Below are 15,848 nucleotides of genomic sequence, written 5' to 3'. Positions count from 1 at the left end.
ATGCGACCTCATTGCTCCTCTTTATTACAAGGTGGAACCTAGGTCAGAGCCTATTTCCACACTCTTCGGCTTTGGAGTTGACCAGTGGCTTACTTTTGTGACTAGAAGAAGGGTGAAGTGACGTGTGCCAGTTCAGAGCCTAGGCTGCAAGGGGCAGTGTGTCATCCATGGCTTGCACTTTTGTGTCTGCCATGATCCTGAGAATGTGTCCTGGCTTCAGAGTTATTTAGAGGAGAGCTGAAGTCTTCCTCCCCATCCCAACTGAGGCCGTCTTCGATCAGCTGGCAGCCAGCCATTCCCCAGGAGCATGGGCAAGCCCAGAGAAGGCAGATACAGATGTGGGGCATAAATGCTTGGTGTTATAAGCCACTGGAGTTTTGTGATTGTTTATTATGTAGCATTGTTGTGCCAGTAGATAACTGACACATGGTATAGATTGACATACCTTTATAAAGGGCAAGTTTAAAATCATATCCTGCCGTTCATGTGAATTAGAGCAATAGAGCAAGATGAGAACAAAAACAGTAAAGAGTAACTTTCCTTCCTCCTTCCATCTTTCTTTTCTTTATTTGTTTTTTTATGTTTGTCTTTCTTTCTACTTTTTCATTAGGAAAAAAGAGACTATGTAGGAAAACAAAGCAGAAAAGAAAGAAAATCACTTCCAATCATATCACCATAAGATAACTACTATCAATGTTTTGGTGCATATCCACCCAGAATTTTTCACACATTCAGTCTCTAGAAATTGTATTCTGGGACTTTCAGTTGGAGGCTGAGCTCACCCAGGAAATCTGTCTTTCTACTCCAAACACATAGAAATGTTAGAAGAAACATATTAGAAAATAAAACAAGTGAGGGAAGGTCAGAGTCACTACATTCTAAAGTATTTAATTTGGAAGAAGGAGAGAGATGCAGATTAACTTGAAATTTGTTAAGTAAACATGCTAAATATTTAAGGGTAGCCACTAAAATTGTAGACATAAAATGTGATTCTAAACCAATGGAAGAAGTCAGCAGGGACTGGACCCAAAAGAATTTAGGGGAAAGGAGAAGGAAAGAAAATCACCCCAAATGCAATGTACAAAATAAGATGTCAGGGATAAGTCCAAATATATTAGTAATTATAATAACAACAAATAGATTATATTAAAAGGTAGAGACAATCAGACTGGTTTAAAAAGTCCACCTATTTGCTACTTTCCAGAGATGCACTTAAAATAACAAGACTTAAAAAGGTTGAAAGTAAAGGGATGGAAAAGGCATTTGATGTATCAGGCAAATACTAGTGAAAAGAAAGTTGGTATTGCACATCACCACCAAAGATACACACAAAGTTACGAACAAACTGCAGCACTGTTTGTATAAGAGAAAATTTTAAAATAAGCCAAATATCCATAAAAATGGAATAGGCTATATAATCACATAATGGAACATGATATAGCAGTTATTATGAGCAAATGAGAACCGCATAAATCAACATAGGTAGATTTTTAATATGTTGAATAGAAGAAGAAATGGAAAAATATTACATTCAGTATGATAACATTTATCCCCATAAAAAAGTGACAATATATATTATTCATATATATATGTGACAAATACAACAATCTGAGCTGGGTGATATAGAACATATTTATGACAGCCATTAGCTTGAGGGAGGAAAAGCTGAGATAGAGAAATAGAACAAATATAAGACTAACTTTATCTAGAGTATTCTAATTATTTTAATTTAAAATTCTGAAGGAAATAGAATTAATTCGTATTTATTTTATCATTTATCATTTTCCATACTTCTTAAAATATTTCAAACTGCAGCTGGGGGATACTTTCTTAAAGCCCAGTCCAATGACAAAATTCTGATTCTACTATCATATCTAATATATAAAGAAAAAAAGAAAGAAACCCATAATGCTTTGGTACTCACAGGCAAATATGAGAGCATTATTTTCTATTGAAAAAAGATTGTGAAAACCCTGAAATGCCTCAATCCAATGAAAGTGACACATCTACTTAGGTACCTTGGGAGTTAGGATTAAGCAGCTCTTGAATTGTATTTGTAAAGACTATTTGGTGACATGGCAAAATATTCACAAAATTGTTACATTAATTAAGCAGGTACAAAACTATATTTACATATATAATTTAGAATGCATATTTATATATTTATATAGATGTCTATAAAATAGATCTACTCTGTGGCTTCTGGCATTAAGTGTAATATTAACTGTATTTTCTACAATAAGCATGTATTACCTTTAAACTAATGTTTTTAACTAAAGGAGGCTGGTTCCATTAATCATGTGACCTGATAAGTGTTATGCAATCTAAAAAAAATTTAAAAAGACTGTCTTTTTTTTACTGTGCTTTTTTTTCCTAAGTGGCAAGTGGTTTAAGTATGCAGCTTCATCAGAAATGAGCCAAATTGTAGGTTTACTTAATTAGCATTGACCTCTCCCCTCCCACCTAAGGCCCATTAAGTATAGACATAAGGCAGAGAGATAAACATGAAGATTAGGACAGTTGGCCAACCCTAATTTGGAATACTCAGGCCACACATGCCCCAGACCACCACAGACTCATAAGAGCCAGTGTAGACATTTTTATCTCATGGCAACTTGGCTTCTTTCTCACAGAGTCCTGTCCTCCAGGCAACTGGAAGATCAGCATTCGTTCCAAGGGGCGAGTTCTTCCGGCTAAGGATCCTTTGCTTCTGGTCTTGGAATAGAGTTTTCCCAGGGCTGGTCTTTTCCTACCCCACCCCAGATTTTGACATTAAAACAAGGCTTTTTTCCTACAGAATCTCAATTTTATTTTTTTGTGAACAGTTTACAGAGTTTTATCACTTCCCAGCAATCTTCAGAAGCAGAGCCAGGAGTGCTGGGAGCCCAGGAGTGACCAAGTTGGAGGCCTCTCTGAAGTCTTGACCTAAGTGACTAACGTATTTCAGTAAAAACTCAAGTGAGGGTCCAGGTTGACAAACTGGTTCCTTCTCGAAGCAAAGATGGCCCTGAAAACTCATGAAACCATCCATAAAAGGAGGCCTACCTTCTGGCAGAGAGTTGGCAAAAGCTAAATGGTGTGTTGCAGGGCCATTGATAACTTTAATGATTAATAGATAATAAACAGTGAAAATGTCTCCATTATAATAAAGGCAAAAAAGAAGGAAAAAACCACTGTGTTTGGCACCATAATGTCATTTTGAAACTGGCCTTTTTTTTCAGGTACTGGAGTCCCAGAAGTATTTATCAGGCATTATCTAAATCACTGAGACTATTTGCCTACTCTAGGATCATCACTCAGACGAGCTCTCTAAAAAATACTAGCATTTCTTTTCCATCCTGCAAAAGTCTCCCTGGGTTATTAGTACACAAAGGAGTTCTGGGATGAAACGGAGCTTCTTGAGTTGCTGCATCTCCTACTACCACATTTTGGGCTGAAACTTCAACTCTGTGCCCAGGAATATGGCAAGGGCAGCTGTGCAGGGCTCCTATACCTGCTTCCCAGCCAGGATCTCTGGGGATCCCGCTAGACTGTTCATTTATGAGCTCTTTGGATGGACATGCCCTGGGCACTGGCAGATCCCAAACAAAGACCTTTGCCCATGCACCTTCTTGTGGAACATGTTTATTTCTTCCCTAAACACTTAAATCATCTTTCTAGTGGAAGCCTGTATATCTTTTGCAAAAGCACATTCAGTTTTTTTGCAACTTGCTAGACTGCTCAGTATGTTACTGAGTGGGGCTTTATCCTTTGACATGGATGCATGTGATGGAAACAGCCACCAAAAAGCCACCGATCTGGTAACAGACCATTAAGAGGTGAGCAACCTTTCTCTCAGTGGTAGATGCATAATCAAGGGATAGCTAGCTATAAGCAAAAAGCAACGCTCAAATAATACAAGGGTCACGATGGAATTATATATAAGTAAAAAGCAACAGTGAAGGAATACAAGACTCAGAAAAGAGTTGAATCTTTCAATCAAGGCAAGGATGTCACCATCAACCACTCTACATTTGTATATTCAAATCAGCAAATGATGAGTTATATGACACTAATGAAAAACCTACTACCATAAGTCTATCTAAAAATTTCCATGGTCTGAAGAAGTTAAACAATATACTTTTTAAAAAAATTTCATCAAAATTTATAAACGTATATGGTCCAAAATGTAAACCATAATGTAAATCATTGACCATGGTTAGTAGAAATGCTCCAGTTTTTTAATTTATTTTTTTGATATTACATTAAAAAAATATGAGGTCCCCATATACCCCCCCACCCCCCTCACCCCACTCCTCCCCCCATAACAACAATCTCCTCCATCATCATGAGACATTCATTGCATTTGGTGAATACACATATCTGAGCATCGCTGCACCTCATGGTCAATGGTCCACATCATAGCCCACACTCTCCCACATTCCATCCAGTGGGCCATGGGAGGACATACAATGTCCAGTAACTGTCCCTACAGCATCACCCAGGACAACTCTGAGTCCCAAAAACGCCCCCACATCACATTTCTTCCTCCCACTCCCTACCCCCAGCAGCCACCATGGCCACTTTCTCCACACCAATGCCACATTTTCTTCGATTACTAATCACAATAGTTCATGAATAGATTATCAGCAAGTCCACTCTAATCCATATTCTATTCCTCCATCCTGTGGACCTTGGAATGGTTGTGTCCACTCCACATCTGAAACAAGAGGGGGCTTAGATTCCACATGGATGCTGGATGCAATCCTTCTGCTTTCAGTTGTAGGCACTCTTGGTTCCATGGTGTAGTAGTTGACCTTCTTCAACTCCATGTTAGCTGTAAGTCCAATAAACCAGAGTGTAGGAGCTGAAGTCTGTTGAGGCTCAGGGCCTGATTAGGCTTTGGATTGTATATTTCCCACCCCAGACCTATTGTTTGCTGATTGTAACCCAAATACGACCCTCTTGTGGACCAGTCTTTGCTCAAAAGAAAGAGCAGTGCAACTTCTGATGCCTTGAAGACAAACATAAATCTTTACCATAAGTTTTTTTTTCCCTCAAAGATGGAGTGCAGGAGTTTCTCACAGTGAATTGACTAGAAAATATCTGCAATATCCTCTCTTGAGCTCTCTCTCCAAAGTTTCCCAGCAAGAGTAACTGCTGAATTTTCTCCCTCTCCACAGATTCTTTTCACCACCACGTGCTTTCTCATTTCAGAGTTTCAGAGTTTCCAATGTTTCTTCCCCCATACTTATGAGCATGTGAATTGTCCCCCTACTCCTTATATACTGTTGTTCTTTAGAAAACCATCCCCTTGTAATTCCTAACTTTAAATGAAATTCCAGTAAATAAAATTCTTCACCATGGTAAAAGCGTAACTCCTTACCCTTTCAGTGTGGGCTACACTTAGTGACTTACTTCCAAAGAGTAGAATATGGAAGGAAGAAAGAAGTAACTTGCCAGTGGAGAAACCTGACAAGCACTACTTCAGCCAGATGCTCAAGGTCAACATCATCAGGCCTAAGCCATGTGGATAGTGTGGTAGCCTTGATGGAATATGTTAAATATGCCACTTTAGGGAAGTGGACATGGCCCAGTGGTTAGGGCATCCGTCTACCACATGGGAGGTCCGCGGTTCAAACCCTGGGCCTCCTTGACCCGTGTGGAGCTGGCCCATGCACAGTGCTGATGAGTGCAAGGAGGTGCGTGTGCCACACAGGGGTGTCCCCCACGTAGGGGTGTCCCCTGCATAGGGGAGCCCCACAGGCAAGGAGTGCGCCCCATAAGGAGAGCCGCCCAGCGCGAAAGAAAGTGCAGCCTGCCTGAGAGTGGCGCCACCCACACGGAGAGCTGACACAAGATGATGCAACAAAAGAGACACAGATTCCTGTGCCGCTGACAACAACAGAAGCAGATAAAGAAGACGCAGCAAATAGACACAGAACAGAAAACCGGGGCGGGGGGGAAGGGGAGAGAAATAAAAATAAATAAATAAATCTTTAAAAAAAATTTTAAAAAAAACCATGCCACTTTACCGCTCTCATCTTCCTCCCATAAACCCATAACCCCAGTCTAACCAGGAAATAAAACATTAGACAAACCCAAATTGGAAGACATTCTACAAAATACCTGGACGGTAGTCCTCAAAACTGTCAAGGTCATCCAGAAGAGCAAGGTCAGAATCTGTGAGAGCAGCCTAAGGGGACGTGATGACTAAATGCATGTGGGATCTTAAATTGGATATTGGAACAGAAAAGGGCATGGGGAGGGGGGTCTGAATAAAGTATGGAGTTTAGGTATTTTATTATTATTTATTTTTTCCAAAAGGGCAATTGATTTTTCATCTGGACTAATTATTTGACGAATGTATAAACTCTGCCAGGAGGCATAATGATTCTTAATTAAAGTTGCCTCCAATAAACTCCCAGTTCCCATGTGATCTAGGCCTGCCAATGAGTTACATTAAAAAGCCCAATGAAATAAGTAGCCAAAAGTAATAAAAATAAAAGGTAAATCAAATTTTACTTGCATATCTGGAAGAAAATTAGAAGAGATCTACTACATAACCCAGCACAACTCTATAACAATTCTTTCTATTCTCTAGTTTGCAATAACCTGCAGTTTCTCTGGACACATCCTCTCCCAGCAGTTGCCAACCTTGGCTGGTCCTTGGCCCACCCCTTTCCCGCTGCTGCTTATGAACTTTCCCTATCCCTTCTCCAGATGCAGTTGTCACAGAAGTCTGGGACCTTACCCTGGAAACACTGCTCAAGGGAGAGGGGACAAAGCTGAGTAGGTCAAAGCAAAGACCAAATTCTCTTTAGTGGAAGGGGTGGGATGGGGGGAGGGAGTGGGAAGGGAATGAGGGATGGCTGAGACCCCTGCCAGTTAAAACAGATTGCCCCCATCTCAAAACATAAACCATTGGCTCTACTGTACAAACCAGAACTAGGAGAATCAGAGCAGTGCGTGGGGATGAAAAGTGGGTCCAGAGGAGGAATCAGAGGACCTGGGTTCAAGTCCCAGGCACCCCATTTAAAAGGTGAACGCCATGCTCTGTGCAGAGGCACCGTCCTGTTGTTAGCTGAGTCCAGGGCCTAGTCCAGAGTTAGAACCCCCAGCAGATTTGATGGGTGACCTGAGAATAAGAGTTTTGGTTTCTTCAAATGTAAAGTGGCCACTTTTGGGGCAAGGCTGGTATTTTGATTTTTATTCTGGTAGCATATACACAATGTAGAATTTCCCATTTTATCCAGGAAAGTAGCAAATTAAGGCAAGGTCTGCCTTAGTGACTTCACAAAGATTTTATGAGGATCCGTGGGACATATATTGCAGAGGAAACAATTCAGGAGAAAGGAGACTGGTAGACAAAGCCTTTAGATGGATAGTGGAGGCCCAAATAATCCTCCATCATCAGAGGGAGACCTTGGTAAGCTCAATGACTTTCATTTCGCCCTGTTAAATGGAGGAGGATTGAGCAAAATCACTTCTGAGTTCTCACTGGTCTTTGCAATGTGGCTTTGCAATTCCTCCAACCAGAGGTGGAGATGTGACTTTCTCTGACAACTAGAAGGTGGTGGGATGACGGTGCGCAAGCTTCCAGCCTGGGTGTCAAGAGGCCTTGTGTGCTTCTCCTCTCATTCTTGGAAGCCTGTCTTCGCCAGGTGAGTAAGCCAAGGTTTGCCCGCTGAAGGCTGAGAAAACCTTGGCCCAGGCAACCCTATGGCTCCAGCCGATAGCCAGCCATCTCCGTAACCAGAGCCACTTAGCTGACTGGAAGCTAACTACAGATGCATGAGTAAGCAGAGGTGAGGTTGACCCCAACTCACGTTGTGGACCCACAGAATGGGGAGGCAAAAAAATGTTGTTTCAAGCCACCAAGTTTAGGGGTAGTTTGTTGCTAGTAGCAATGGCTAACTGATAGAACACTGGACTCTAAAATTCAAATTCACTGTCCTCACTTGTACCTTAAGAAAAAGGGTACATTTTCCAGGAAACCTCCCCTGACCAAGAAGGGATCCTTAAATGCCCAAAGTGTTGTCTTGATGGTCTGGGGTCTGCTCCTGTATCATTGTCACGTTGGCTATATAAAAGTTCTAATGGACATAGTTAGAATCTGATCCACCCACCATCCCTGGGATCTATTTCTGCATCGAGCTTTTTCATATTGAGCCAAGACTGAGCTACCTATGACTGTTGAGGTCCCCTGAAGAAAATACTGGAGCAGGACATGTCCGTCTGTAAGTTTCCTCCACCTCCTCCAGAGCCCCCATCCTTGGAGGTGGCCAGCACCCCTCTGACTTCAGATGCCTATGCTCTTTCACCATGAACCTCTAGGGATGCCCTTCAGCCAGGTTTACTGGTTTTGTGTCCCATCAGATCAGCGCTTGTTTTGTGTCCCATCAGACCAGAACTCCGTTCAATGCATTTCAAGGGAGCATCTGGATACAGCACAGATTAACTTATGATATGACACATTATAGACAGCAGCTAGCTCCAATGGGCTTGAGCAAAAAGGGGGAATTTATTGGTTTCTGTTACTTGAGGGGTATCCGGCTGCAGGCTTCAATTAGATTTCAGCCTTTTTTCTCCATGAATCGTCTCTCTTTTCTTCTGTGTTGCCTTTATTTACAAGTAGGCTTTCTCCATTTGGTGACAAAATGGCTGCTGGGAGCCCCCGGTTCCCAGTTTTTTTGCTGAATAACTGCAGCAGAAGAGAGACACTTTCCTTCCTGGGAGCTCCTGCCAACGTCTTGAGACGGATTCTCATTGGGTCACAAGGTCTGCCTGAACCAATTACTTTCTCCAGGGGAATGGAAAATTCTAGGTGGCCAGACCTGCTAAGCCCTGGGAGAAGGGTGGTGCGGGCGGGCACCGTGAGCTTAGCATCACTCAATCACATGGAGAGGAGGAGGGGGGGGTCCCACAGGAATATACATGCAGCTGCCGTTAGAAGGCAGAACCGACGCTGAGCACGCCAGACCAGGGGTGGCTTCAGTCCCACTGCGGGTCCAGTCGGCGGGAGGAGTTTTGTTTGTTGTTTTTTCAAAACCCCTCCAGAAATAACCGACTGACTTGGTTGGAGGCGTGGCCTGGGCATCGGCATTATTTTAAACTCTCTAGGTGATTCTAATGAGCCGAGAAGCTCTGCGCAGTAGGGTTATTAATAGCTGCTTAAGCCTGAACCCTGGGGATGCCTGGAAGTGCCGTGGGTCAATCTCGACCAGTGAGTCTCTCAGAGGAGAAATTCAGAGGCTGGCGTGGATGCGCAGTGGACCGAGGGAGGCAGGCGCGGAGCTCTAATTGCTCCGCATGTGAAGTGCATTAGCCAGTAGCTGCTCTGTACACAAGCGGCCGGCCCTGACGACAACTTCTAAAATTCAATTTTGAGAAATTCTTTTGTTCTAGAAAGCCGAAGAATCCACTCGGACGCCCCCAATTACAAAAGGAGAAGTACAGAGCGTTTCCCTACCCTGGCAGGGGTCGTCCCCCCCGGGGTCAAGTGCGCTGACCTTGGAGGGCTGCTGGCATCCTCCGGCCAGGCTTGCGCCCTCGGGACGCCCCCTCCACCCCCCCCCCCCCGCCCCCGCTTTCGGGGCGGGGGGGGGGGAGGCCACTCCCATTCTTGTTGCTGCAGAGTGAGTTCTCCCAGCTGGATTGAGGAGGTGGATTCGCCTCATCTTTCCGGTGAGGAAAAGTTCTGGCCAATCACAAGCAGCCAACTTCAGCCTGCAAATGTGGGGATGAGACGGCAAAATCTGTTTTTGGAGCTGCGGGAGACGCACCTCTCGCTGGCACTGAAATGCCCCAGAAAGCGGCGGCTGGCAGCTGCACCCCGCCCCGCGTCTCTGCACCCAGAATTCCAGGCCTGCCCTTACCAGGGTCAAGCCTCTGGACAAACCACACGCCGGGGCCCCTCCCAGCGTCTTAATTTTGGAGACACTGTGACGCGTGGGCAGCCAAGAGGACTTGAAATGCCAACCCCAACACCTCCAGTGCGCTCCTGCCTTCCCCAGCTGGGGCCCGTGACGGAGCCTCCCTGAACCTCAGTTTCTTCATCTGTAAAGTAGGATACCAGAGGCCGAGGAACCCCGCAGGCTCTGCAGACCCTGAGGCCCCCATGAGGCAGGGCGGGGCGGAGGCAGCGTTTAGGGCCCCCTCGCTCTGTAAGAGCCCAGGCCAGCCCCCGTCTCAGCGCTTTCCCCTCCCGCCCGCGGTCACCGCAGGGCACGAGCAGGGGCGTCCCCGCACTCCCGCCTCCGGGCTTAGGGGTTTCGTGGCTCGGTGGCGGGGAGGCGGACGCCCGAGTCCTTCCTCGTCGCCGCCGCCGCCCCCTTCCCGCTGCCCCGTCTCCCCCCTTCCTTCTTCGCGGGTGTTTACGGATCCCCCGAGTGGGATCCCGCGTCAGGCGTTGCGCCGAGCGCGCGGCCCCGAGTTCCCGGGGGGGCGGACTGGAAAGCCCGGCCCTCACCGCGTCCCCCGGGGCAGACGAGGCAATAAACAACCGGCGACACGCCCGCGTCCCCAGGGCTGCCGCGGAACCGAGCACAGGCTGCTCCGAGCCCCCAGGCCGCCCCCTGGCCTGGGGACGGCCGCCCCCTGGCCCGGGGACGGCCGCCCCCTGGCCCGGGGACGGCCGCCCCCGCCTCAGCGACAGATGGCAGAGGGGCGCGGGGGCGACCGCGGGCCCGCTCCACGCGCGCAGCCCGCACTGCCGCAGCGAGAGGGGGCCGCCCCGCGCCCCCCAGCCGCGCCCCCCAACCGCGCGCCCCCCAACCGCGCGCCCCCCAACCGCGCGCCCCCCGCGCGTTCCGCTCGACCTGGCTCCCCGACCTTAGCCCGCAGCCCCGGGCGGCGGCTGCCAGAGGGGGCGGCGGACCCCCCTGAAATCCCGAGCTTGTCGCAGGGGAAGGGGAGAGCCCACCGCGGGGAAAGGCCTCGGGGTCCCCCAGAAGGGGAGGAGGGAGGCCAGACGCCTTGGGGTCTGCGAGGCTCAAACACTTTGGTCCTGCCCGCACCCTCAGCTGGACTTTTTGCAGGAGAATAGACATGCAGTTAGAAAGACAGCTCTAAAAATATCAACTGACGTGCTCAGGTGAAGTCACACCGAACAGGTAAGGGAGAAAAGGCGAGTAAGAGCCTTGAGCGTTAGTCTACACCGCAGTCACCCGGCTGGGCAGGAGCCAAGGACTTCAGCCCCTCTGGACTTGGCAGCTGACCTTCAGAGAAGAACGGCCAGTGGCTGGAGTGAAAGGAAGATTGGCAGTTACCACTAGGGTCATTTCGGCCTCAGAGCACCCTAAGGGGCCACCTGTGCGCCTGTGGGGGCCAGGATCCAGTCAGGGGAGCTGCCCTCCCGAGTTTTTCTTGCCAGGGGCTAATGGTGGAGGAATGGCGCTGCCTTGGGCCTGCGGGATGAAAGAGCCCATGCTCTCCCCTGGAATCAGCTCCCGAAGGGGCAGTGCGGCCCTCTTGGCGCCTGCGGTTCATACCAGCTGGAGAAGATGGCAGCCCGGGTTTCAAGTAGCAGCCAGTGTTTACCTCCTCATGCTAAGAACATAGCCTCGCCTGCTGGACATCTCCACTGGCTTCCCATCCAAAGTCACGGCCAAGCCTAAAAGACCTTCCCTGGGGAGCTCCTTTACTCTGTCCTTCCCACTCGCTCGGGCTCACTCTGTTCAAGCCACACCGGCCTTCTCCCGAGTCCCTGAACAGGCCAGCGCACCCCATGCAGGGCCCCCACCCAGCAGCCCCTCCTGGAATGGCCTTTCCCACAACATCTATTTCATTTCACTCTGCCCAGGAGATGGTCCTATCCAGAAGAGCACCCCACCCATAGCACCTTCATTCTACCCTGGTTAAGCTGCCTTCATGTTTTCATTTCCTCATTGTGTATTTATTTACATTTATAGTTTATCTCCCCTAGAATGTGAGTTCCCCAGGGGTGGGATTTTGTCTTGTGAGTGGTCCTGTTCTCAGGCTCTGGCACACCGTAGGTGCTAAGTCAATATTTGTGGAAAGAATTTCCAAGGAATTTGCTCAACTTCACAAAGCCAATTAGAGGAAAAGCCAGGAGTTGAACCAAAGTCAATTAGAGGAAGAGCCAGGAGTTGAACCTGGCCTAGAACTTTTCCCCTATCTAACACTCAAGGTGTTTATTTGGGAATTAATTCAAAATGAAATCAGCTTGAACACCTTAAGATGCAGATTTTAGGGTCCTCCAACCAAATGACTCATTAGTCTGGGATGTAAATATTTATAAAAGTAGTGAGTTCCAGTAGATCTTGAGTTGATCTCTGGTCTTTCCTGACCTTTCTTCTGGAGGCATCTTTGAAGGCTTGGCAGGAAGCCAAGGCTTAGGGAGTTTGGGGTCTCTGAACTGCAGCTCCTCTTACCCATTATGGCCTTGACTTCTGGAGTTACTTTGGGAGAGTGAGTCCTGCCAAGAGAACCCAAACTCATAAGCTCTTCAGTATTGTGTTGGAATGAAGGCTGAGGGTCGTCTGGGTAAAGATGAGCGTTCTAAGTGGTTCAGTCTTCTAGTGGACTGCAACATGGCCATTTTCTTTACCATACCAACGATTTCCTTTTTCTAAGAAACGATTTCCTTTTCTAAGAAACTTTCATTTTCTCTTCTAATTTTTTTTTTAAAGTAGTGGGGATTGAACCTGGGACCTTGTACATGCAAAGCACACACTCAACCAATGAGCTACACCTGCTCCGCTCTTCTAATTTTGGATATTTTAAAGGATGCCTAAGAATTTTAGCAGTACTAGTGTTTTTTAAAAGTAGCTTGATGCAGTAGAAGATCTCCAGAGTTAGAGACAAGAAAGCAGGTTTGCATCTTGGAGGCTCTATATACCAGCTTTGGGAACTTTGTACTCTGTCCTCATTTGTACTCCGTCCTCATTTTCACTCCATTCTCATATGCCACCGAGAGCACAGACATGAGGGGCAGATGAGTTACTATGGAATGAAGTGCTGTGTATGTGGTACAACCCTGGCACTCCAGTGCCCGACATGATGCTATTGGTAAGAATGTTAAAAAATATAAAAATTCAAGAACCAAAGTCCACCGTTCTGGGGTCCGAGTTCAGGTGGAGACTCTGTGCAAGAGCACAGGTGGGCAAGAGCCCACCGGGACATATTAGGAAGGGAGTTGAGAGCTAGAATGAAAAAGCTGCGAGGTACCAAGAGTCGAGTCTGAAATCAGCACTGTGCCAGGGACTCGGGGTGGAAATGTGGTCAGTGAATAAATCAGGAAATTTGTGATGGCTCATTCATAGGGCTGGCAGATGTGAGAGCTGGAGGGACAAGACAAATGGATGACATTTGGTCAAAATGATATTAAAATGAGAGTGGAAGGAGAGAGGGATGGGCATGGCAGGGGCGCGTTCCTATCTTTCTTCCTTCTTTCGTTCAGTAAAGATTATTGAGTGTTGATTGGGTGCCAAGCACAGTCTTTTTCCATTTTCTCTAGGAAACTGTCTCCAGATAACTGATGATGGCTGAGGCCTTCTTACCAATAGGCTGGTATTGGTAGATTCCCCTACTTCCAGCGTGGAGCCCTTGTTTAAAGAAGACTCTTCAGCACCTGGAAAAGCATGTACTTTTCTATAGATGGAAGCCTTTAGCAATTTTCCAGGGAGCCAGAAGAATTGGGTTTTATGGGGATTTGGAGATTATGGTGCATTCAGCAAAGCCGAAATGGAAGAATCAGACCAAACAAAACATTTACTCTTACCCTTTTATTGTCAGTTTATCCGATGCCACTGCTCTCTGTTTTCTACCATTTGCCTGTCTCTGTGTTGTCTATTTTAGTCAATAAGACCCCAGGTGATGGGCAGCCTGTCTTAGTATCACATCAAATACCATGATACTATAAAGGGGTGCATAGGAAATATTGTCTAATGACGATGTGCTTTCTCTGTCATGCTAACCATGAAATAACCTTTTGACCATTCATTAAGTATTAATCTGGCACATACTGTGTTTTCTTTTGTGGGTATAACTTTGCCTACCTTATTTTTACTACCATCTAAGTCCTTAATAATAGCTTTTCATAATCCCATGATGGCAGAGATCCTGCTAATATGGGACCCAAAGAGAGGTGGTGATTACATGCCTAGAGCGAAACAGAGTAATGACAAAGATAACAAAGGGAAGACCCCAGCTGCATTGAGCTGGAGGTAGGAAGATGAAAAAATGTGTGTACCAGTCAGCTATTGCTGCATAACAAATCATTCTAAAACTCAGCAGCTGTACACAACAATCATTTTTCCTTGCTCATGTGTTGGTGGTTAGCTGGAGACTGGATGATCTTGGCTGGGTTCAGATGGGTTTAGTTCAAAGATACAGATTGGGTCTAAATCTGTCCACATGCTTCTCATCTTCTTTGGTAATGGTGAACTACTTTGAGCAGATCATAGGAGCACAGAAGGCAAGACCAACCAAACAAATCCATTTCAAGTCTTTGCTTACATATTGTTTGCTAGCCTTCATTGAGTGAAGCAAGTCACACTGCCACATCCTTGATTAATGGAGCAGTAGGATTTATTCTGCCTCTAATGAGAGGAATTGCAAGAGGTCATAGATACAGGAAGGGGTGAAGCACTTGTATCAATAATGCATTAATAAGAATTCATCTTCTAATTTTAGAACATTCCCAGAATATGGAAACATTGCCTTATTCCACCGCTTGTTTTTCTAATTTATCAAAACCAGTCAGTCCATGGATTAGTTTTTCTAGCAGCAGTTGAAATTCTTCATCAGTGAAGTCCCTTTTGGCTGTTGATTCATTGGTGAGTGCCAAATTGGATGCATTTCCAGGCATGGAATCAAAGTGTCTTGGGTTCAAGTCCCACCAGCACCATTTACCATCTTTGCAACCTTGAGCAGCCATTTAACTCCCTGAGCCTCCATTTCCTCATCTGTAAAATGGGGGTAACACCTCATGCTCTGTTTATCTCACAGAGTTGTTGCAAAGATCAAATCAAATGGGATCATGAATACAAAGGTGTTCTGTAAACTGGAAATAACTGTGATTATATACAAGGTATTACCATCACGTGGCGAATAGTGCAGAGCCTTCTGATGGGTAGTGTTTACCTTGGGGATTTATAGAAATCCACCTTATCCAATTCCACTGATTGATGACTTGCATTATTGTCGTGCCGGTTAGACGTATTTCCTGGGACAGATCCAAGCATAAGTCCTTTGGGTTGAGAGTGGGTAGACAGGGTGGAATTATCAACAAATGGCCATGGGAAGGTTTGGTGAAGCCAAGTTCAAGGAGAAATTCAGCTTACTTCTTGTTCTGCCAGATGCTAATGCTACTATCAGCGGACCATTCCAGGGCCGCAAGCATGGAATCCTGAACCTCTTTGGTTGCCGTTTTCACTTATTTCTTCCTGCATACTCTCCATGGGTATTCTGGAGGCTGGAGCATGCTGTGGAGGTCAGTGCCAACAGGTATGGAATAATGGACAGCTTCAATCCGTGTCCTGTGACTTGTTTTGCTTGGCTTTCATTGCAGTTATAAAAATTCTTGATTTCATGAATCCACCCCAAAATAATGCTTATTTAACAACCTTCGCAGTCTACAGGATACATAGTCCTCTCTGGAATGCCATCTGTTCTTTCTCTGGAAGAGCTGGTTCCTAGGTGATGTGCCATCCAACCTTAACCAGGAGGTGGCCTGGGGAGCCCATATGGCTTCTGGCATTTTATTGGCCATACCGCTACCTGGACTCGAGCCCAGGAAGTGGTCAGGGGCCAGGGAAGAGCATCAAATGAAATGGAGGCAAGATTGGCAACGCAGGCTGACTTTTCAGGCTGTGTCTGAAGGCAGAGAGAGAGGCCAGGGGATG

The sequence above is a fragment of the Dasypus novemcinctus genome, chromosome 24, assembly GCF_030445035.2.
Source record: "Dasypus novemcinctus isolate mDasNov1 chromosome 24, mDasNov1.1.hap2, whole genome shotgun sequence".
NCBI classification, from domain to species: domain Eukaryota; kingdom Metazoa; phylum Chordata; class Mammalia; order Cingulata; family Dasypodidae; genus Dasypus; species Dasypus novemcinctus.
The sequence above is the reverse complement of the archived record's forward strand: the minus strand, read 5'-3'. Positions refer to the sequence as shown.